General features: G+C 43.7%; 1 long non-coding RNA gene across 1 annotated transcript in view; it reads left to right on the top strand.

Annotated features, from left to right (window-relative positions):
• The first annotated feature begins 3,423 nt into the window (after nt 1-3,423).
• Nucleotides 3,424-24,733, top strand: part of LOC147020650 (uncharacterized) — a 54,511-nt gene continuing 33,201 nt past the window's right edge. Inside the window, exons 1-3 of the long non-coding RNA XR_015061917.1 lie at nt 3,424-3,483; nt 9,746-9,823; nt 22,782-22,918. This is a non-coding gene — a long non-coding RNA (uncharacterized LOC147020650). The remainder of the gene's footprint in view (nt 3,484-9,745; nt 9,824-22,781; nt 22,919-24,733) is intronic.

Raw genomic sequence — 24,733 nt, 5'->3', positions numbered from 1 at the left:
CCTTTCCATCCTACTGCTTTTTCTTCTCTCAATGTTAGTGACGATGCAGACGACTTAGTCCAGTCCACTGAGTGGGTGCGGGATGATTAGCATCCGCAATCCGGCGTGGTGATCGCTTGGACTTGAACCGTCATTTGGGTGGCAGGTGCGAGGGAGTCCCAGCACATTACAAAGCCGGCTCAGACTTTCCACCAAATCATGGTGGCGCCTGCCTTCGCACTCTTGCGTTATACACATCCTTAAAAGCAAATAATAACAGGGTTTTTTGCACAATGTTGCGAGATTCCCAAAATTACTCGGACAGAGACCCTTATAATCATTCATGACATCGGTTTTCTAGTGTGGTCCCCAGTCAAGTTTTTAAAGAGAAAATAGTTGGAAACAGACGGCTGCATCCACCTCTTCCAAAAAAATTAAAAATAACCTGCATAGCATTTGAAGAAAAACATACTTAATACCAATGTGCATCCGTAAGGGATCGATCGTGGTTATATAGCTCGGATAGATTCCAATTGCACTTTATACCAGAGGCCTGAGGCCTATGCCATTACAGGCCTGTGACACGATCGGCTCCAACCTTTCGGTGTTTGATGATTATTTCAACAGTCCCATTGGTAGTTTTACACTGATACGAAGGGAAAAGTTATAGGGAGGGAATGGCAATCGTGAATATGACTGCTCCGACAAAGTCTTCGGCTTCGCACAAGACCAGCATGGCGGCCGAATGATGATATTTAATATCGGCCGGTTACATGCTCCCAACATCTTTCGGAAGCACATAACCAGACAATATTAAATTCACATGATATTTAACTGTTCTTTGCATAATATTGTTGAAGTCACATTTAACATTATGTGTAATCTCCATGGGCACCTGCTAGTTTCATATAATACAGGGACAATCTGATAGATGCAGTCAACGCTGAACGAAGGGGTTGATATGAAGATCGAGCTGTGGCGAAAACATGGGAGCCGAGCCAAGTTAATAATATGTTCCTCGACAAGGAACTACAATTCTGACTATCAAATACCGGCGACATGGTTGCCAACATATTGTTGCTTGTCCGTGTTATAGCCTTTTTAAACGCTGGGGGTTCGAACCACCGACCTTCCAGATTCATGAGGGATGCTCCAACCATTACGCCAGAGTCTGGTTGAGTTTGTTGGCAAACATCCCTGAAAAGTAAGGTATCACAAGGGAATATAAACAACAACCCACATCCCAACACTTCCACGACTGCAGGTAGTGCTAAACCTACGGGTTGACTCCAAGAAATTAATCTAATGAATCTAAGCTTCTATTTTCGAAAGGTACCACACATACCGTGGGATCGATAACGTCCACAAACTCGATGCAGATGGGACAGTTTAGAGCAGTGTTTCTCAACCTTTTTTTGTCCCACGCCCCACTTTGATTTTTCAAAAAAATCGTACGCCCCACCATGATTGGAGAAACTACAATATATACTACATATGTATTCAAAAGGCTTTATTAAAACTTTATTGCAAATTTTATTCAATTGCTACTCACTTCAATGGGAGCCCTGCCCTTGACGCTGGCTGCAGATTTCCAGTCGATTTCTCTTAGCTTGCAGCAACAAATCGGTAACAACACTAAATCCACATTTGACTAATTAAAATGATGGAAAATTTATCAATACTTCCCTTGCCAAAAGTAGTCGAGTTTGGGTATTTCTTTTCACCCTCCCCAGACAGCCACATCATGGTTCCTTTGATCTTGAAAAGAGTTTTTAGTTGTGACGCTATGAGGCATCAGTCACAGATTCAAACTTTTTGAAAATTTGAAAGTGCAAAGCTATGAAAGCGATCATATATTGATTCATTAATTCTGAATCCTCATGCCCCACCAAAATATTGTCATGCCCCACCTTGAGAAACACTGGTTTAGACCTTACAATTGCCACCCCAAAAATTTAGTGCCCCCCACTCCCTTCCCCCCTGCTGCTACCCACCTTTAAACGGTTGCGGTGTTGCGTGATTACAGCTTGGGCAGCCTACCTGCACACCCTGGATGAGGATTTACCAAAAGCAAAACTTACTACTGGCAGTTGTTCTGCTCTCAGGGATATCCTTGCTGGAGTGATCCAGAATAATGGCAGGGCTTTGTAAGATGGAACACACATTAAGATATTAAAGTGCCCCGGTGGATGATTGTGCCTTGGCTGATCCATCGCTAATCTCAAGCCCAATCAGGCTTAATGCCTTCTCATTTACCGTCCGACCTACAGTGACACTCATTTCACAAACTCAGTGTCGCTCTGCAGTCGTTCCTTCAAACTTTCCTTCAGCGGGTCCATTGTCCAGGGACATTCCCGATGGATTTTGATGAGCGACACTTTGTTGTCAGGAGTATTGAGAATGCTTGGTTGTGAAAGTTTACGATTTTCTACCGAAATTGATTTCCGTCGATTCATTCATGATGCAAGCCTGGAAGGATGGACGAGAGGTCCGCACCGTCTTGCCTTGGTTCGAATCCCGACCCAGGTATAAACCGTCATCCCGGTGTTTCACGGGCAGGGTGATTCATCGATGTGTGTGTGCACCGTCCCTCGGATGGACATTAAAATGGATGGCCCGTCAGTCGGCAGTAGTTGGTGGACGTTGAAGATCCTATGGTGTTCTTCGTGAAAGGGTTGGCGAGCTATCGCCGGCACCATGAACGTGCTCAATGCTGCTTAATTCCTGCGTCAAAACACATTGATAACTACACCTGTGTCAAAACGGACTTACATCTATCTATAATTCCAGCAATGTGTGTGTGTGTGTGTGTGTGTGTGTGTGTGTGTGTGTGTGTGTGTGTGTGTGTGTGTGTGTGTGTGTGTCTGCGACCGCTGTTTCTCGACAACCCCTGGTCCGATCTAATTGAAACTTGCCAGGTATATTGCTGGGAACCTGAGGATGTGTCTTTTCAAGGTTTGATATTAATCGGACAAGTGGTTCCTAAGTTATGGCCATTTATTTACCAACCAATGACAGTACACGGTGCTATGACATCACGAATGACGTCAGAATTCTTGTTTATGGGTTTTTTTTTCACGTACGGGCCTGCACTAGTCTTACAAACCTGCTCAAAATCCCATGAATTTACGATTTGTTGAATGCACAAGGTGTGTGTGTGTGTGTGTTCACGTACGTTGCAGGTATGTGCTTTCCACCTTTTACACAGGTACGTACCGTTTTTTCGAAAAAATTTTCCTTACAATAATTATTATAGTTATTTATTTAATGGTTACGACTATTACTAATACATTACATAAACATATAAAAGGATGTTGTAAGTTTTACGAATTATACAACACGCTCTACTGCGGAGCGCCATCACTTTGCCTTTGTTGTGGTGATTTGTAAACATGTTTGATAATGTCGGATCTCGGGGTTCCGGTTCCGGTTGTAACCGGAAGTGACGAGGGGGAAGGAAGTGTTCACCGATTCTGAAGGCCCCGGGCGTCTTTTCCTTGTCCGGTAAGAATTAATTTTTTTTGTCATGTTCACCTCAAAGTAGTTGTGTACCTAAAATAAGAACTTTATTAACGAGTGAGTGACTGATTTTCTGACCATCTTGATCATCAACGAGGCTGCATTCTTCATCGAGGTTTCAACCCCTTCAGTCCAGAACCTCTCCGAACATTGGGTCCACATCTTTAAATCCACGACCTCAGCTGTGTTTATGCTGTCAGTCAACCCAGCAATACAATGTCACTTTGAAACATTTTACTTATTGGTTCGCGGGCGCCAGCAATGACCACTATTTTTGTTGTGTCTGTATGTTTGTTGGGTGGTCGCCAGACGACCATTATTCTCAGTTTTTCCGTCTGTATGTTTGTCTGTATGTAATGGACAGCTCTGGAGGCCAGAGGATCAACCGATTTTGATGAAACTTGACAGGTAGGTTCATACCACGATCGAGTTCTATGCTTTTGAGTACGGTTGCTATAGACACCACCGTTGCCTAGCAACGGGACTGAAATTTTTGAAAAATCTTAAAAAATTATTTTTTTCGAAAATCAAAAATCGGCTTCCAGGCTTTTATGCGCACTACAATCAAGCTCTTTGTCAAAAATTTTCAGCCCGATCTGTCAAAAACTGGATAACTAGTATGCAATTATGTAGCGACCAGCCATTTCGCCTACCGGCTTGTCTGTCTGTTTGTGACTCTCTCCAGAGCATAGCTCCGTGACGTTTGATGCGATCTTGATGAAACTTGGACACAAGCTCGATATCATGGTCTCGTTGAGTCTTTTTGTATGAGGGGCGTCCCTTGTGGGTGGAGCCACGCCCACTTGAACTTTTTTTCTCGCAATTTCATTTCCTAGATGCTGTGCGTAATGTCCATAAGTACAACATGTAAAAATCCGATTTGATTTAGTCAATTTTGACGGAAGAGATAGGTTTTTACGGTAGGGCTTCCTCAAAAGCTTCCACTAACTCAATTGTACCTATCGTGGCATTGTTCAATCATGGCCCTGAACCATCGTCGCCTCCCGGCTCGTACTTAATAGCTTTATGTATAGATGTTTAGTGTTTGCTTTCCTTGCTGGAGAAGGTTTCATACTGTATATTGAAACGACCACTTGTTATGTTCTTTCTGATGATGATGTTGTATTGCCGGATATTTGGGGGATTGGGACGAAGGAGGAGTCGAGATGCCATCATGTGGAGTCGGAGATATGGCATGTGCTGTGGAATAAACAGACTGGTACCTTGCAATCAATTGCATTGTTTAGCATCTGTTGAGCGACATAACCCCACTCCCGGTCGTGTCCTATCGGACTCGAACCTGCTGTTGCTGGAGTTAACACTCCATAAGACTCCCTCAGCATGGAGGCTTTAATTGAAATAAACTTCTGAAATATGCTACATCTCGTTTTTGGCACCATCTCTCAATGGTGAAGAATCGCTGAAATTTTTTTTAACATTCTCGTATCCAGATTCGGATCTTCACCAAAATTGAATCAATTCGTCATTGTCGCACACCCAACCTGACCACCAAGATTCAGCCGAATCCGCTTGCAAACTTTTTGAGATGTCCTGTTCACGGACGGGGGTGAAAACATAACGTCCGTCCACCTTCTGTGGCGGGGATAACTACAACTATAAAAATACCGTATCTTCTCCAATAAACGTCCAGTGTGTTTATGTTTAGCTCACCTGGAATTTAGTTCAGGGGAGTTTATGGGTTATCGTGTCGACCGTCTATCCGTCTGTCCGTCCGCAAGCACTTGCAACTTCTTCTCTGAAACTACACACACAATTCCAATGAAACTCGACCAACCAAAACGTTCGGCACCATGTATGTACCAAAATTTGTTCACGGCATTAAAAAGAACATTGGGGTCTACGGGGGTTGCCCCCCACCCAAAAAACACAAAAAATAGGTATTTGCTCTCTTCTTCGAAGCCACAATTATTATTATTATATTTTTTTGAAAGTGCGATTTTTTTTTTTTAAGTACTTCTGTACGATTAAAAAATTGGACTCTTGGGGTTGAAGGGGTTGGGTTGCCCCCCAAATCAGGCATTTGCTTTCTTCTCAGAAACCATACGCACGATTTTGATGAAACTTGACCATAACCTTAATCACCCGTGATGTTCCGAAGTTTGTTCACGGCATTAAAAAAAAATCCATAGCTATTTACTTTCTTCTCCATCACATATTTTGTGGGTCATCCACGCCTACCAGTAGTTCCCTGGTTTTCTTATCCAGCCGCTACCAAGTGAACACCTCGGGGTATTAACCTTATTTTTCTTCATACGAGAGTCATTTATCACACTTATCCCAACCACGTTACATGAACTCAATGGAGTGACTGCCATCACACGTTGACTCATCGGTCACGGCACTATCAACAGACTCTTTCTCCGGCAAAACGAGCTCTTCCACTGCCACGTTTTTCTGTACGACGAGCCATGCCAACCCATCGCTTCGCTGATGGGTTTAATCAAGAGACAGCATGTTGCGCTTTACAAACATATTGCATGTCTATCTGTGAGTCTCAATAAGGATGTAAAATGAGGTGAAACACGAAAAAAAAAGGATCTTTTATAACACGTCATTGTTGCTGTTGTGTTTTATTTGTTCCAAGTAAATTGATTATTCGCTTTCCAACTGTATCATTTTATTATTCTACAACAGCAAGAACCTTTTAAACTAAAATTAACTGCCCTGGGGCATTTATTGTAGTTGGGGAGGGGATATTTTTTTTCAACTCTCCCTCCCAGGGAGTGCACTTATTGGAGGAAATTATAGTTGGTCTCTAACAGTCCTACGCCAGCCACTAACGAGGCATCTTCCATCGTGCAAAGTCCTTCCTTGGCTCACCGGAACTCCTATCCACCTACAAGACTCATCCACAGCTGGATGGAATACTGCTTCCCTCTCTTGACTGGCACCCTGCCTCACACCTTGCTCAGCTTGAGGCCGTGGAAACCAAAGCCATCAAGATTATTGGAATCTCCTGTGATGAAGATGAGTCAAAGGGCTTATCACTTCGCCATCACAGACAGGTCGCTCTCTGTTTTCTACTTCCTCCTTTCTGGTCTTGCAACCTCTTCGCTTTCAGTGCTTTGTACTCACCCCTCCCACCCCTCAGGTTTCTGCAGGGTGCATGCAGTCCACCATCTACATCTTTCCGGTGGATTTCCTAAAATCCATAAGCACTGCTCACCTCCACTCAGTCACTCCTCTTTCAGTTCATCACCATCTCAGATCATCCCACATCCAAAACCATGATCTTTTAACCATCCCACCAACCCCCAAATTTACAGTTTTTTTTCCTTCCTGAGAGTTTGCTCCTGTATCGATCTTGTCCGCTCCATGCGTCTTCTCCTACACCTCATTCTTACCTGCATCCCATGTTTGTCCGTCTCCATTTCTTTTCTTCCCTCAACCCTGCTGTTGGGGTTTACCCCAACTCTTTCTGCTGTTCCTTTTGTTCTGTTGTGTCCTGATCCATTCTGTGTTCGAGCTCTTCCACGAGCTTGGACTCTGCATAAAAAATAGAAGAAGGAAAAAAAAACAGGAACCTCACCTGATGTCATCAGGTACACCCATTGGTTACCCAACTTGAGTACACCATTGATTGGCTGGATTCAAAAGAGAAGTGTGTGGTATTCGGCTGGAGGACTGTTGGTTGCGAGGTTGGTGAGGAGAAAAGGAAAAGGGTAATTAATGAAGTAACACATAATATATGAAGCTGAGTGTGGGTCTGTGGGTGGATGTGTTGGTCTGTGGGTGGATTGTGGGTCTGTGGGTGGATGTGTTGGTCGGTGGGTGGATGTGTTGGTCTGTGGGTGGATGTGTTGGTCTGTGGGTGGATGTGTTGGTCTGTGGGTGGATGTGTTGGTCTGTGGGTGGATGTGTTGGTCTGTGGGTGGATTGTGGGTCTGTGGGTGGATGTGTTGGTCTGTGGGTGGATGTGTTGGTCTGTGGGTGGATTGTGGGTCTGTGGGTGGATGTGTTGGTCTGTGGGTGGATTGTGGGTCTGTGGGTGGATTGTGGGTCTGTGGGTGGATGTGTTGGTCTGTGGGTGGATGTGTTGGTCTGTGGGTGGATGTGTTGGTCTGTGGGTGGATGTGTTGGTCTGTGGGTGGATGTGTTGGACTGTGGGTGGATGTGTTGGTCTGTGGGTGGATGTGTTGGTCTGTGGGTGGATGTGTTGGTCTGTGGGTGGATGTGTTGGTCTGTGGGTGGATGTGTTGGTCTGTGGGTGGATGTGTTGGTCTGTGGGTGGGTCGTAAGCGCCACCAATTCTCCAGGCCATGCCTTCTCGCTCCTTTCTCTCCAGCCGCCCAGAAATTGCTGCCATCTTTTTCGCTCTCCACATAGCTCAGATTGTTTTTTATTTTATTTTATTTTTTTCTGTTGGAGTGCTTGCTTGAGTGCTGAAGCCACTTAGCGATTGCTCTACAAGAAACTTGGAAACTGAACACACCCCAGATTCATTACATGGCGACGAGGATAAACATCTATATCATCACTTCTTTCAGCCACGTCGAATGCTGCTAAACACTTTTGGCAGACCTAAATTGGGGTTTACAATACATCCATTCTAAACATGTTGTTGTTCGTCTTTTGGCTGCTCCCGTTAGGGGTCGCCACAGCGGATCATCCGTTATGATCCGCATACTGATTTGGCACAGGTTTTACGATGGATGCCCTTCCTGGCGCAACCCTGGTCGCCTCTTACGACACAGGTATATGGATTGGGTTTCGTCATGATTCCGGGCTGCTCTACACCCTCTCATAGCGCGGCCCAGTGCAGAGTGCCCGTCCTCAAGCGATCCTCCAACCCAAGCCTCCGAGTAGCCGAATTACAGGCGCACGCCACTATGCCCGGTTTATCCATTCTAAACATAGAATTAGGATATAACTAAGCAGATAATTAACTCTTTAACCCCTAAGAGTCCATTTTCATTACATGGCGACGAGGATAAACATCTATATCATCACTTCTTTCAGCCATATCGAATGCTGCGAAACACTTTTGGCAGACCGAAGTTGGGGTTTACAATACATCCATTCTAAACGTACAATTAGGATATAACTAAGCAGACAATTAACTCTTTTACCCCTAAGAGTCCATTTTAATTACAATATGTTCACAATCCTCATTGCATTATATAACTAGAACGGCACCTGGTAGACGCACAGTCGCACACCTCCGTCAGGCTGAACAGTTTACGTTTTGTATCCCACTGATAGGTCGGATCTGAATCCTGGCCTGAACCAAAATCTAATCAGGTTGTTCTTGTCACCGAACCAACTCATCCACCAAGTTTTGTCATAACTCGTCCACAACTTTTTAAGATATCATGTTATACATAGTTTTTGGCTCCGTCGCTCAATGGTGAAGAATCGGTTGAAACATTTTTTAAAAAAAATACTTTTTTTAATCGTATCTGAATCCAGATCTTCACCAAAATCGAATAAATTAATCCTCATCACACACCCAACCTGTCCACCAAAAAAAATTAAAAATCGGCCGAACCAGTCCATATAATAACTTTTTGAGATATTGTCTTCACTGACAGATGGACAGACAGACAGACAAACAGGCAGGGGTGAAAATATAACCTCCATCCACCTTTGATGGTGGAGGAAACGATACATATGTATAATATGTTATCTTACATTAGCAATGAAAGTGAAAACACACACACCACACCTACCCATTTTTTGACGCTGGCCTCGGACATCGTGTTCTGCTTTCATTTTCTTCTTCTTCCTCCTTTTGTTTCTGGAGCCTGTGTTTGCTGAGTGCTGGCATGTTTATTCAGCAGGCATCTGTCCGACAGCCCAGTGTGCCGTTCTGTTCCCTGCACTCATTTTCTCTTTGTTTGCTCTGCTCCGCTTTTTAAATTGCGCTCGCCCACAACCTTCCGGTCGATATTCCAAAAAGCTATACATGTAATAAGCTCAGTGTGAAGCATGTTCACCATGTGTACGAGTTAAGGTGAAGTAGGAAAAAAAAAAGTGTGAGATGAACTTATTACCAATCAGCATCAGACTGTCTCCTGATCAGCTTAACACTCCAGTAGTAAAATACCTGTGTGCTGCGGTACCTTCATCATGCAGGCATGTGTTGTATCTGGCTTCTTCGAAGGGTGACCAGATCGCACGGGTGTGTATCTTGTAGCCACAGGAAGTTGAAATGAAGGCCTACTTATTAATGTTTTGTGTATAGGGAAATTTTTTTCTTTGAAATATCGTTTTAAACCTTTCACAGGAATGGATAAATCCTGCAGGAGCTGGTTCCGCAATCACCTGCACACCCTCCTCCAATAGCTTTGCTTCTGATATACTGGTAGGTGATTGTCTATGGCTCGTTTTTCATATTCTCATCTACTTATGCTTATTGTGACCCCATTATTGCCAGGCAACTTCAGAACTCGGCCAATAACACGAACCTCCACGAAGGTAACCCCAACTTCTCAAAGTGAAGAACAAATCTGACGGTATAGTGCTGATTATAATGTCACGTTGTATCATGTTAGGAAGGGTATGCCTAAATTACTGACCTGATGGAATTGCTGCCGAGGGCTTGAAGCATGACATATTTTACGGGCATTTTTTATTTTCGTATACTGAGTCAAGCTTCATGGAAGAGCTACTGCACTGAATGGATCAGGACATACCAAAACAAAAGGGACAGGAGAGAGAGAGAGAGAGAGAGAGAGAGAGAGAGAGACAGACAGACAGACAGACAGACAGACAGACAGACAGACAGACAGACAGACAGACAGACAGACAGACAGACAGACAGACAGACATTGGAGTGGAAGGGGGAAACTACGACGCAGTGGGTGTGAGGAGGATTTGGGGGCAGGAAAGGACGCATGGGCTGGACAAGATGGATACAGAAGGAAAAGCAAAGAACTGCAAAAAGCAAAGGGGTTGGGGTGGGGGTGTGGGGGGAGTACTAATGAGGGCAGAAGAAAAAGTCATGGTTTTGGATTGGGGTCTGGAGATGATCGAAGATGCTGGTGGACAGCTGTCTTGCTCGAGGGAAGAATAAGATTGGTGGTCGTATCGCAGCTTAGCTGCCGGGGAAACTATCTTTTCTTGAAGTGCGACTGTGTCGCTGATGCAGTGACCCTCTACCAGTACACACTGGTACTCACTTCGCCGACCTCATAAGGATGACAGGCTGAGTCAACCCCCTAGTGTATTAATTCAGTGGCCCAACGGGGCTTGAACTCAGGACCCGAGGATCCCAAGCCGCCACCCAAACCACTGAGCCAACACCAAGCTAGAATAAGATTGAAGAGAATGTGGAAGTTGGTCCCCACAGGTGGAATAAAAAGAGGAACAAATGAGTGGAAGTGAGCAGTGATCCTAGATTTAGGTAATCTCACCAGAAGGGGGATTGATGGTGGACCGTGCCTGCCCTACAGAAACGTGGGGTGGACAAAGCACGGAAAGAGCAAAGGGCGCAAGACCAGAAAGGAGGCGGTAGAAGATGGAGAGACCACCAACCTGTCTGCAATGGGAAAGTGATAAACCTATAGACTCAGCTTCATCACACGAGATTCCAGTGATCTTGAAGGCCTTGGTTTCCATTGTGTCAAGCTGAGCAAGGTGTGAGGCAGGGGAGCCAGCCGAGTTGGGGATGAAGGCCTTGCAGGTGAATCAGGTGTGTCAAGAAAGGACTTTGTACAACGGAGGATGCCCAGTTTTGAGGACTGGATTTGGAGGCCAACTTTGAAATGTGATTTGCCCAAGAAAGATAATGACTGAAAGTGAGACCCAGGACTTTGAATGACTGAGCTTCTTCAAGGCGATTGTTAAGAAAGTAGATGGAAGGGTTTGCTGGACAGTCCTTTTGGAGAGAGATAGTGAGAGTGTGAGATTTGTCAAGATTGAAAGACATATTCCAAGTGTTTGACCAGTTTGCGACTTTGCCAAGGGCTGAAGAGCGGGAAGACACTACAGCTTGCATATGTGAAGGATGAAGGATGTCATGGCAGAGGGTGGAGTCATCAGTAAATACATAAAGAGGATTTTCCAGATTCAGAGAGATCATTTATGAAGATCAGGAATAGGACTGCACCCAGAACACTGCCTCAGGGCTCTCCAGCCTTGACGGGGAGAGGATATGAAAGGATTCTATTAAGAGCTACGTGTTGGCTACAACAGTAGAGAAAGTCAGTAAGCCATGTGTGGAGTTGGCCTGAGATGAAATTTACGAACAGTTTTGTAATTTTTCCTGGAATTTTGGCTTCAAGTTAATCAAAAGGCAATAATTCAACCATCCAGCCCACCTCGAGGGTACTAAACATTTTCATGAGTGAGTGAGTGAGTCATTAAATCTGTGGTTAGAAAGATGCACAGTATAGATGCATATGCATATAATATATGCTTACACATTGCAAGCAATAACATATCGTGACTTCCCATTGTCTCGGATTGCTCACCTACAGTGAGAACAAGGCTGTACTTATTTTCGGATATTTTCATTTACGGATGATTTCTGACAGTTCTGTGATTTTTTCCCGGTGTACGGCTTCGATGCCCATCGGCATGTGAAATTTCAGCTTTCTACGTCACGTGGAAGATCCTGAACATTAACATCAGTCAGTGAGTCAGCGAGTGGTTAGAATGAGTTTTATATATTATTGCAGGGTGTGCTTACACATCGTGTAAGCTTACGAACCATGTTTCCCCTTTTGTCGCGGGTTACTCACCTGCATTTTTTTCCATTTATTTATATTTTCATCAATGGATGTTGTCCGACGATTCCGTTATTTATATCCGGTGTACTGGCTTCGATGTCCAACAGCACGGAAAATTTCAGCTTTTTACGTCACCTGAAAGGTCTCGATCTTTAATATGCCAGTATGCCTGGTGTTAGCTTAGTGGGTTGGGTTGTGGACTTTGAATCCTATGATCCTGAGTTCAAACCCCACTTTCCTGTTGAATTAATACCAGGTCTTTACTAATACCAGGTCTTTAATATGCCAGTATGCCTGGTGTTAGCTTAGTGGGTTGGGTTGTGGACTTTGAATCCTATGATCCTGAGTTCAAACCCCACTTTCCTGTTGAATTAATACCAGCATCCTGTTGAATTAATACCAGGTGGGGTTGACTTTGCCTGTCATCCTTCCAAGGTCGGCAAAATGAGTGCCAGCATGCTGGTATACTGTGTCGGAGTGGCGACCCATCCAGGATTGTGTCCAATAGCCAAGGAGACTGCTTCGGCAGCAGTCTTCTACTGCCTACTTCCTATACGTGTATTGTAGCTTCACGGGATAAAACATAGTGTTGTGGGATGTCTCTTCAGTGTAACACGTCATTCCCCACGACACCATCCCCCGTGAGTTACTTCCAGAATGAAAACATTAAGAGCATTTATTGATGTATCCAGTCGCCGCATCTGGACATTACACAATGGAAACATTCAATGCATCTTCGTGTAAATCAACATCTTGCTACAAACAGCACCATCTGAGCTGTTACATTTTAAAGACGCTCAACCTAATCTGCCTGGAGATAGGAAAGATGTCATGTCCTGTGAGTAAAGGAATGGAAACGTTCAGCATATCTATTAGTGGATTTAGCAGCTAGCTACACACGGACTAACTACACAATGACATCACTCACCACATCTATTATCAGTTGCCAAATGCAGCATCACCTGTAAAAATCCCCCACAAACAATGCGCAAACTACTCACCGCATCCTGGATCACCATCATACTATTCCCATTGCTCTAACCTGTGTATTGCTTCTCGCTCTGTTTATTCTTCGAAAATGGCTCCCAAGGATCAAGAATAACACTCAGAAGGGTATGTCGAAGTGCACCACTAATACAGGAGAAGGCGAAACTCCTGCAGGACCATCTCTCTGGTGCAAGCATGAGCACGGCAGGTACAAGGGGCACCTCCAGCCTGTTTATGGCGAGCAGGGGGGTGGTTCCACCACTTCAAAGCGTGATATAATTTGTGCAATGTCAAGTTCATAGGGGAGCATGCCTCTGTGGACCACGCCGCAGCCAAGGCATTCCCTACAGAACACGGGAGCTTCGTCGAGTATGAGGGGTACCTGCTGGAGCAGGTCTTTAACGCTAATGAGATCGGCTTGTTTTGGAAAAAGATGCTGAGCAGAACGTTCATCTTCCAGATGATTTAGAGCATTCAACCAGATGGCACGTGATGTGATCGGCAGGAAAATCGAAACATATGTGTAGTGTGACGAGCACTCTGCCGATCTCCATTGGACACAATCCCACACCCGATCACATCACGTGCCTTCTGGTTGAATGGTTTGCATTTGCAGGAACAATCATCTGGGTGGCAGACGGATGGTTGTTCTGTGCAGATTATGTGGTTTTACCGTGTGAGACATAATCCGTGGCGATGCTCACCATAACAGTCAGGAGGTGTGTCTGATGTATAAACGACGAATGTGGTCATTATTAGTTTGATACTTATCGGTGTGCCATCCTGATGAGACAAATAACCCCAAAATCCAGATCGATGGTTCCGTTTGATGTTTAACTGATGTTGACCACATGATCTTTGTCTATTTGACAGTCACTGGGCTGAGGCCTCTGTGTTGGAGGTGATGCTTTGGTGTAGGACTGTGTCCAATGGGGATTGGTGGAGTGGGGGCGGGGGTGCTTGTCACACTCCACATGTTTCGAATATATATATATATATATATATATATATATATATATATATATATATATATATATATATATATATATATATATATATATATATATATAGCCTGGTGTTGGTGTAGTGGGTTGGGATCCAAAAGGTCCTGAGTTCAAGCCCCGTTGGCTGCTTGAATTAATACACACCAGGCGGTTGACTTCCGAGGCGGTTGACTTCCTGTCATCCTTCCGAGGTCGGCGAAGTGAGTACCAGTTGTACTGGGCCCGGTGTATGCCCCGGTTAGAATATGTGTACCATATCCCTGTGTCGTAAGAGGCGACCAGGGTTGCGTCAGGAAGGGCATCCGGCGTAAAACATGTGCCAAATCATAACGGATGATCTGCTGTGGCAACCCCCTAACGGGAGCAGCTGAAAGAAAAAATATATATATATATATTCTTTCTTCTGCAGCGCAATGTTGTGAGGTGGCATCATTGCTGGGAGTACGCTGTGCCACTGATGCAATGCCCTTTGTAGGTTAGGGCAGGAGTTTGGGATTTGGCCAGGGTTCCAGCAGTAGTTCACCAACTCTTTGCGAAAGACACTGTGGGTTCTTTACCGTCCACCAACTAATGCCTGTCGACGGGATGTCCAGTTTAATGTCCATCCGAAGGACAGCACATGTACATTGATGAATCACCTTGCCTGTGAAGCACCGGGATGACAGTTTATAGCTCTGCCGAGATTTGAACCCAAGCTAGACAGCTTCGTGGCGAGTGTGCATACCTCTCTCAAGGCCATCCTGCCAGCCATTTATATGTTTGATGAAGTGGATTGTGGTTGCATTCTGCAAGCAGCTAAATAACTCAAGTAAATCAAGAATGATTGTGATGAGGACGATCTCTTTATTTAACAGTTGACAGCTCTTGTCATTTTTATTTGAAATAGGTCAAACGTCATCACAGAAAACTCTTGTTCACATTATAAATGGGTGCAAGGCAATGTTAAGAGGTGATTCCAAGTCGAAGACCAACATTAAAGCGTGGATCTGGAACTTATAAACCGAAATGGAAAACAAACAGTGGTTGCCATATTCTTGGAGCTGCTCCAACCTTGTACATTGCTTACATCACAGCCAATTCAAATTATCGTGTTAAGTTTGTTTGTTTGTTCCTTATATGTATCTAATCCCTGGGCCAATTTCCCCAAAAGTTGCTCTTCCGCATTATTTCCACACGCGGATGATCGATATCGCAATAAAAACTTTCAAATATTAATCAAATTGGTGTTAAACCATGAGATAACGGCGCTTTGGTTGATTGAGAGTCATATTGCGGTTGTGCCTCCCTGCAGGGAGATGGGTGGAGATTGTCTTGTGCCTCTGCGTTCAAAGGTCGATCCCAGCAACATAAAACAATTTCACCACATTTAAAAAAGCTTGTAACCAAATGTTATTCAAATATTATTTCGTAATGTAAATATATTTTGAAAAAAGTCAGATTGGGGAGCTTCGTTCCGACTCACAAAGGGTCAACATGACTGAAGACAATGGCACATCATGTGATCTTGTATGGGTACCGTCACTTCCCAAGGGAGCTGGTGTTGCTCGGTTTAATGGCAGTATGATTAAAGAAGTGTCTTTGGATTTTTGTTTTTGATGGACGATGTACAGCTGGACTCATCTGAAATCATGGACTGTAACATTTATCGGTTACAGATGAACAAGTGTTAGGGTTGGTGCATATTTGTGTTAGGGAACAAGTGTTAGGGTTAGTGCATATTTGTGTTGGGGAACACCCATAAAAGTGCATATTTCAAGTAGTGTCTGTTTACATATACAGTCAGACCCTGGTAATATCAGTATATACAGGAAGTACCAAGCAACCTGGTTATAACAGACATGTTTTCATCAATGGATATTTTCCCTGCATTCAAGATCCACATTGCTGGAAATTAACCCGGATATAAAGAAATATCTCTTTCTCCCAGCAAGTTGAACACAGATACAAGTCTGCAGGTTCATAAATCCTCAAAATACAGATGAGATTGCCAAAATAGATTGTCAAAAACATCAAAAGGAACTGATTTTACTCTTCCCTGCATTTTTGCGTCACTCGGGTTGTAATCGAAACGTGGATTGTGACGAGTACTCAAAACATGTGGTTGTATGTCGGACTGTGTGCAATGGGGATCGGGGGAGTGCTCGTCACACTCCACATGTTTTGATTTGCCCACCGATCACATCACGTGCCTTTGGGTTGAATGGTTTGCATTCAGAGACAGTCGTCTGGGTGGCAGACGGATGGTTGTTCTGTGCAGATTATGCGGTTTTACCGTGCGAGACATAATCCGTGGCGATGCTCACCATAACAGTAAGGAGGTCGTCTGGTGTGTGTGTGTGTGTGTGTGTGTGTGTGTGTGTGTGTGTGTGTGTGTGTGTGTGTGTGTGTGTGTGTGTGTGTGTGTGTGTGTGTGTGTGTGTGTGTGTGTGTGTGTGTGTGTGTGTGTGTGTGTGTGTGTGTGTGTGTGTGTGTGTGTGTATACATATATAATCAACTCCCCACGGGATAGAGAGGGTGATCATGATGACACCATCTCTGCTTGTACCATTTTGAACCATTTCACATAAAGCTTGATTTCTGCTGCGAGATTCTCCCTGGGAGTTGCATTGTAGAACAACATGACGGTGATATGTTAGTGTTGCTGGAAGTTGGAGAGGATTATAAAACACACACACACACACACTTACCCACGCCAGATTAATTGATGAGGTGACAGCTGATTCGTGGGTCCCAACAGTTGCAGTATCCGCTCTGCGTCTCAGAGGCTGGCAGTTCAAATCCCGGCCAAATCATAACAAAAGCTTTAAAAATGGTTCATGCTGTCCATCATGCCTGGTGTAGGCTTAATGGTTAGGGTGGAGGACTTTTGATCCGAGGGTCCTAAGTTCAAATCCCGCTCAGCTGTTGAATTAATACCAGGTGGGGTTAACTTGGCCTGTCATCCTTCCGAGGTCGGCAAAATAAGTGCCAGCATGCTGGTATACTGTGTCGGAGTGGCAACCCATCCAGGATTGTGCCCAATAGCCAAGGAGACTGCATAAGCAGCACCGACGCTCTGCACAGAGTATGGTCCTAATCTCCTCCTCCTGTCCATCAGACAAAAACCCACAGATACTTGGTATGTATTTTTTACTTTGTCTGTATTTAAAAATGGTACATTGTCCATCAAAGACAAAATTCCACATATACTTCTCCAATCATACTGCCATTAAACCGAGCAACACCAGCTCCCTTGGGAAGTAATGGCACCCATAAAAGATCACATGATGTGCCAGTGTCTTCAGTCATGTGACCATTGCTTGACACAGCATTTGAAAGGATAGAGCATCGACAAACAATGCTGTGAAGGCAATGACAAATCACCCAGTAGAACCCTTGCCAATAAACTATTTCAGCAGCTCCAATGCTCTGTAAAGAATATGGTACGTCATCATTATATACTGTCAGACCCCGCAATTCATGGATTTGTTATTCGCAGACCCCGTGTATTTCACGAGTCCTAAAGTGTGACCAGCTTCGACATTCGCGCTTCGCTTATTCACGTTTTGTTTTTGTTTTTGTTTTCAGGACTGGTCTCCTATATACACCTGGTAAATTGGAAATCAGCCAACATCACAGCATTACTTTAAAAATGTGCAAAAACGGACACCCTTAACTTCAGGCAATAAGCTTACTGTACTTCCAATAATTATCAGCAAGGTAATGGAATCCATCATCGCAGTTGACATAAAATCATTCCTTTTCTCCAACAGTGTCATCTGAGATCATCAATTTGGATTCAGACCTGGTCAATCTACCTTGGGCATGCTGCTTCTACTCTCCCAACAATGGTGGAGGTCCTCAATGCCAGACATAAGATCAGAGCCATCTCTCTGGACATATCTCAAGCTTTTGATATAGTCCAGCATCCTGCCATGCTCTCCAAACTGTCTGCCTATGGAATCCAAGGCCAACTCCACTCTTGGATTACGAACTTGCTCCCCTCTCCTCGTCAACGTGTGGCTCTCAACGGAACCTTTTCATCTCCCCTTCCTTGTCAAGGCTGGAGTACCCCAAGGCAGTGTTCTAGGCTCCATATTGTTCCTAATCTTCATCAATGATTTCACTGTCTCTCTGGAAAATCCTTTTTATATTTTTACTGATGACTCCACTCTCTGCTGTGACATCTCTCATCCTACTGACAGTCAGGCAGCAGCCTTCCCTCTCCTCAGACCTTGACCAAATCACAAACTGGTGAAACACAATTTTGCTCATGTATCCATATTGTCCACCCTTTTTGTTCTCCCTTACCCACCATTGTTATGTGCATCCCCTGTTTGTCTGTCTCCAACTATTTTCTCCCTCTGCCCTGCTGTTGGTGTTTCCCCTTTCTCCTGCTGTACCCTTTGTGTTGTATCCTGATTTGCTCTGCGTAATCACTCTTCCACGAGCCTAGACCATGTTTAAAAAATATTATTATTATTATTTTTAACAATTCGCGGTCCCCGCCCGACATTCACGGCATTTTTCAGGAATGTCTCCCCCGCGAAAACCGGGGTCCAGCTATATATATATATATATATATATATATATATATATATATATATATATATATATATATATATATATATATATATATATATATATATATATATATATATAATTTCTGTTTACGTCTGCGTGTAATTTGACGTATCTCCTCCAAAACTGCCGGACGGATTGTCCCCACTTTCGGCATGCAGGTGCTCTGTGGTCTAATGAACAGCATGGGCTATGTGAGATCACGCCAGACGGACACGTTTGGGAATTTTGGGCGATTTTCTAATTTTTACGTTCGTTTGCATGGCGACGTGTGACGTCACCGCTGAGAGGCGTAATTCCGTCATGACATCATCGGTCATTCGCTGACATCATTACGTCTGTCGTTGACAGACCGTCACCACCGAGAGGCGTAATGCCACTCCTAGAAAACAGCGTCTGCAATGTAAAACCCTCTTCTGCACATGCTGACTACCTCAGAAGGTGAATTTGACACAAAAAAATGTAACAAGAAACATTGTATTTAAAGTAAAGATTTATGAAAAAAAAAATTATTTCTGTTAACGTCTGCACGTAATTTGACGTTTCTCAACTGCCATCATTACCTTTGTTGTGTCTTGCATGTGTGATCTTCAAATTAAAGCATCCAGCAGTGTTGGAACGTCGGATGTGCGCCAAAAGTGCCGTTCATTGAAATTTGCATTCTGATTCTTGGTCACCCTCCACTGCTCCTGTTCAGTCTAGGGCTAGGCCTATATCATGTTAAACTTGCCCCATCAGACACCAACCTTCCAGTCACACTGCAGAGGATGCAATTTCCAATCAGACTCGCACACTCGATGACCATAAACAAATCCCAGGGCCAAACATTTCACAAACTCGGAATATATCTCCCAGCCCCTGTGTTCTCCCATGACCAACTATATGTTGCATTTCCACGTGCAAGAGGTTACTCCTATAAATCTATCAAAGTGGTCAATAATTCCTCACAAGGACTATTCAGCAACAAGACACTCGCCCAAAATGTCATCTACAGGGAGGTCCTTTAGAAAACTAAGGAAAGATAACCATAGTGCATCACATCCCAAATGACACCCTCCCCAGCTTCCCATAACATCAACAATTATGCCTCATCCACCTTTTGCCACCCATTCAACTCCGTGCGGAGCACGGGTATATGCTTGCACATATATATATATATATATATATATATATATATATATATATATATATATATATATATATATATATATATATATAAACACACACACACACACACACACACACACACACACACATATATATATATATATATATACATATGTATTTAAAACATACACTTATTCGTATTTTAAACATAGAAATAATATATATATATATATATATATATATATATATATATATATATATACATATTTTAAACATACATATATTCATATTTTAAACATCAAAAATATATACATATATGTATATACACGTATTTTAAACATGCATTTCTATGTATTTTTCAACATAAAAAAATATATGTATTTTAAACATATACAGTGTGTCCCTAAAGTCTGGATCCATTGGCAAAAATTTTTTTTTAAGTTTTATTACAGTAAATGCTCAAACTGATGGCCTTGGACTTCACGACACTTGTTTAAACGCTGAATCCAAGAACTTTGAACATTTCTGAACCTAAAACATTGAAACACTTTAACAGTGGCATGTGTTATTGCATGCTTATCAGGATGCTTTCCATTTAATTCGGTAGCAACTCCTCCATGTGAAGAATCCTGTCTTGCATACATGAGAAGCAGTTCAATTAGATCTTCAATTGTTAGTTTCAAAGCCATATTGGATCTGAAGGAAAAAGAAAAATATGAAATTGCATATTAGGTAAAATGCCTACGGATCCAGACTTTTGGGATACCCTGTATGTGTGTGTATATATATATATATATATATATATATATATATATATATATATATATATATATATATATATATATATATATATATATATATATATATATATATATATATATATATATTGTTTTTTAAATTATATTTTGATTTACTTATATATTGTTGTGGGTCGGTGGCGAGAACGACCACGAGGTTGGGGAGGTTACGTCGTCTCCACCAGACTCCCCGGAATTGTAGGCCGTCGCTCTCAGATAACTCCCTAAGCCGGTGGGTCGCTGAACCGACCGTGGATGCCAATATCTCAACCACGTAGCGTGGGCTCTTTTTGTCGAGAACCAATTTACCTAATTAACTATGCGATTTCGATTACAGGGAAACCACGCCCTTAGCACATCTTGCTCGAACCGGGTCACTCTACCGACTACGGTAGAGTTCCAACTACCGACTACCAACTCCGGTTCGGGTGCAGTCGAGCGGAACTGCCAAAGCCGTGCCGGCTGCAATGGACAGATTACCGGGGATAAAACCCCACCTCCACTCAGATCCGAACCATGCTGGACCAATTCAAGAAAGGACAGAAACGAACTGGGGACATTTCTACAATTGTTTATTTACAATAAAAAGACAGAGTGAAGACAACGCGGATTTGCAAGAAATATTTACAATGATCAAAAACAAACACTTAAACAGTTTCTACTTATAAGACGGGCCCACACGCAGACGCACACACAAATTAAAATAAACCCAGAGTTCTTTATTGGACCCTCGCAGCCGAGGAGAGAGACGAGCTGGGGGTCAGAGTCCAGCTGGGTGCCTGACCGTCGGAGGAAGGGAGTGCTCCGTGGTGCGGCACCTGACAATGGTCGTTGGTTTGGTCCCTAGTCGCACGTGTGGGACTCGTTCGTGGCGGAGCTCGGGTGGTGAATAGCGGGGTCCACGGAGGGGGGTCAGGGTCGCTCTTTCCTTTCCTTGTAGAGGGTCAGCAGGGACACGTTCGCCGCCTTCACAACCTTCTGCTCAACCCTCCACTTCAAAAGAACTGCATGCTCAACAACAACCCTCAGAGCCCTATCCAAAACCTTGTCAGAAACCCGTGGAGAACTTCTTCCAAGTCCCTTCTTCCTCACTCGATTCTCACCCACACAATCCTGTCAAAAATCTCCGAACAACCTTCGTAACAACCCCCTGCCTCAGAGAGTCCTCGGGAAATTATGGACCTCCCTCAACGGGGCGGAGCTCACTCTAACAGACGTCACTCCCCACCCTGATTGGACAGGCTCCTATGGGTTTGCCCTTTTTGGGCGGGGTTTCGGCCCTGCGGGGAAACCACACCCACTCTTTCACTCGGGTTCATACTTGTCGAGCAACAGTATCAATGCTGCAAAGGTTGTCGTGAAAGAGTTACAACATTTGTGGAAGCCGAGAAACTGGAACCGCGAGATCCCGCCTCGGCACGTCAGGGTGCGAGAAGGCAGCCGGTTGGCGGTGGATCGTGACGGGGGATGGGATGGTTGTTGTATGGCTTGTTAGATGTAATAACCTAACTAAAAGAAGTCGCAACGCACACCTTTGATTCTCCCACTAGACAAAAGGAAGGGGATCTGACGACACACATACTTAACGACATAACTGACTTTTGGGACATCTGTATGTTGAATACATATGGTTTCCAGATCCCTAACAATATGTATGTAATGTCCACCAGTGTGGATCGACTCGCTACGCTCGCTTCACCACACGTCACTACAGGGGCACAGGCTTGTTTTAACTGAGGATAATGACTGTGTGAGTTGCTGTGTTGTAATCATATTCACCAGTTATAATACAAACATTTATTTCGTTCAAATTTATTTGTAATATTATTGGTGATATTACATTTTTATATGCAATTTATATTTGAAGATTGATGTAAAAAAACAAACAAAAAATTTAAAATATTTTCAACCCACACCCCCTCCCCTCACCCCCAGGACACACGGGAGGGTTATGTGCAGACTGGAAGCTTGGTATAATTTTACAAAACTTTGAGAGAGTAGTTCACTGATAACACAGGACAAGAAAGACACTGCACAGATATGTATACATGCAGACATACATTCCCTCCTTTCCCCTCCTGATTCACCAGTCAGATTGATGCGCTAAACCTGCCATTGTTTTGTATTCACCACAGCTTGCATCCAAATCCTCCAGATCATGTGCACGGATTGTACCTGGATTATAGCTCCCCCTGGCTGCATCACAGTTTTACAAGTCTGTGTGTATCGTGTACATGAGTGGATAAGTGGAACAACGAGCGAGTACGGAACGGTAAGTCTTTGGCATGGTTTAAAAAAAAAAGTGCAAAATTATGAGATTGTGTTGTTTATTATTGTTAAACCATATATCTCATGAAATATAAGGAAAACTTTATTTCACTGTGTTGGGCCATAAATTCATGCCAAACCATCCTGTTCGTCACTATCCAACTCTTGCCTCTCCCAGCACATAAATGTTGACAAATCCTGATGACAAATTGTGAGTGAGCTTCCACAACCCATCATAATCTGTCCAAAAATGTTGTGTTGTTGAAACGTGTACAGCATGCTTAAGTGGCCATGCTTCTATAGCATAAATAGCTTCCCGGTGGCTCTCATGAAATATCTCCTCCAGTCGTACACTGGCGTTACCGCACTCAAGGATCTGTATTCGTTCTGATCGACTGCAATTCTTTTTGATCGATTGTAATTCGTTACGGATCAAATTAACAGAACGTTGATAGATGTGTGCATTGGAAGACAAGGAGAAGCTAACGTTTCAGGCATCAACCCTTCATCTGAGAAAAAGAGCGGAGGAATATTTTTTTTTGCCAAAATTGGGAGGGACATAACTTGTTATATTCGACTATGACTCGTTTTGATCAATCATGACTCACGATTGCAGTTTAAAAGCTTCCGGCAAGGCTTGGAACCTGCACCATGCAGGCAACCCCTGACTTTGCATGCTACCTGCAAATCATAACGACTGTATACCCTTCCTCGTATAATACCTTTCCCAAGCGTAACTCGTGCCAAGAGCTCAAGTTATCAAACTTTCCATGAGTGACACCGAACCTTCCACGTACCTCCCGCAAAACAAGAAATTGCAGCAAACTTGAGGGACTTCGACACAACCCTCAAGATTCCAACAAGAGACTTTGCAACGCACCTGGCCAATCAGGTTGGACCAGGATTCGACTCTTAAAAACAAAATCGGCCTGTTGGTTGCATCACTACATTGAGGTACAGCTTTGCCACTGATTATGTGCCCCCTGAAAGTTATTAAGACAGGACTTCAAAGAATTTGGCCACGGGGTAGACGATAAATCCCTCACTCTTGGTGAAAGACACCACGGGATTTTCACCTTCCACCAACTAATGGTGGCAGATGGGGAACCCGGTTTAACGTGCATTGCAGAGGGATGGCACACTTTGTGATGCAACACTTTGCATGCGAAGCACCAGTCCGACTGTTTATATAGTCTGGTCAGGAATCGAACCCAGGCTAGATAGTTCAATGGTAAATGCGCTGCTTTGGCACCACCCTGTCGGACTCTCGACACAATTGGAGGTATTACATGGCTTACTGGTCAGGTTGAGGGATACAGCATAACATGTCGAAGATAATGATTATGGGCCTTCAGCTCTGTTTTAAAAGGCGACATAGGAGGTCCTCCTTTCACGACGTGGGTGGTCGTCACGCCGATTCGACCCCCAAGATAAGGATAATCTCCTCGTGCAGAGAATGGCAATAGCGTTGCCTTCCGATACAAACGACGTTGTCTCTTGTGCTGTTATTACAATAATTACGTGCTTATTGAAAACTTAGAGCCATTATCTTGAAATGACACATGTGCCCATGTAATTGGATGATGATTTGAATGTTTTGCTATGTTACCTTTTTAAAAATGATTATTCTTTTGCAATTCCCATCACCTGATTGGACAAGTGTGCTGTGGTCACCACATGTTCATGCACGCAAGGAGCATGTGCTCATGGGACGCATGGCTGTACGCTCTGTCCGAGGAGTATCCGCGGTCTCAGCACGTTTTATTTGCAGTGAGATTTAAATCTCATACCCCGGCAAGGGGAAAAAGCGGCTTTTTAA

This window comes from Eptatretus burgeri, chromosome 9 (genome assembly GCF_056783735.1).
Source record: "Eptatretus burgeri isolate ZD-2024b chromosome 9, Ebu_testis_v1, whole genome shotgun sequence".
NCBI classification, from domain to species: domain Eukaryota; kingdom Metazoa; phylum Chordata; class Myxini; order Myxiniformes; family Myxinidae; genus Eptatretus; species Eptatretus burgeri.
This window is presented reverse-complemented; position numbering and strand designations above follow the sequence as displayed.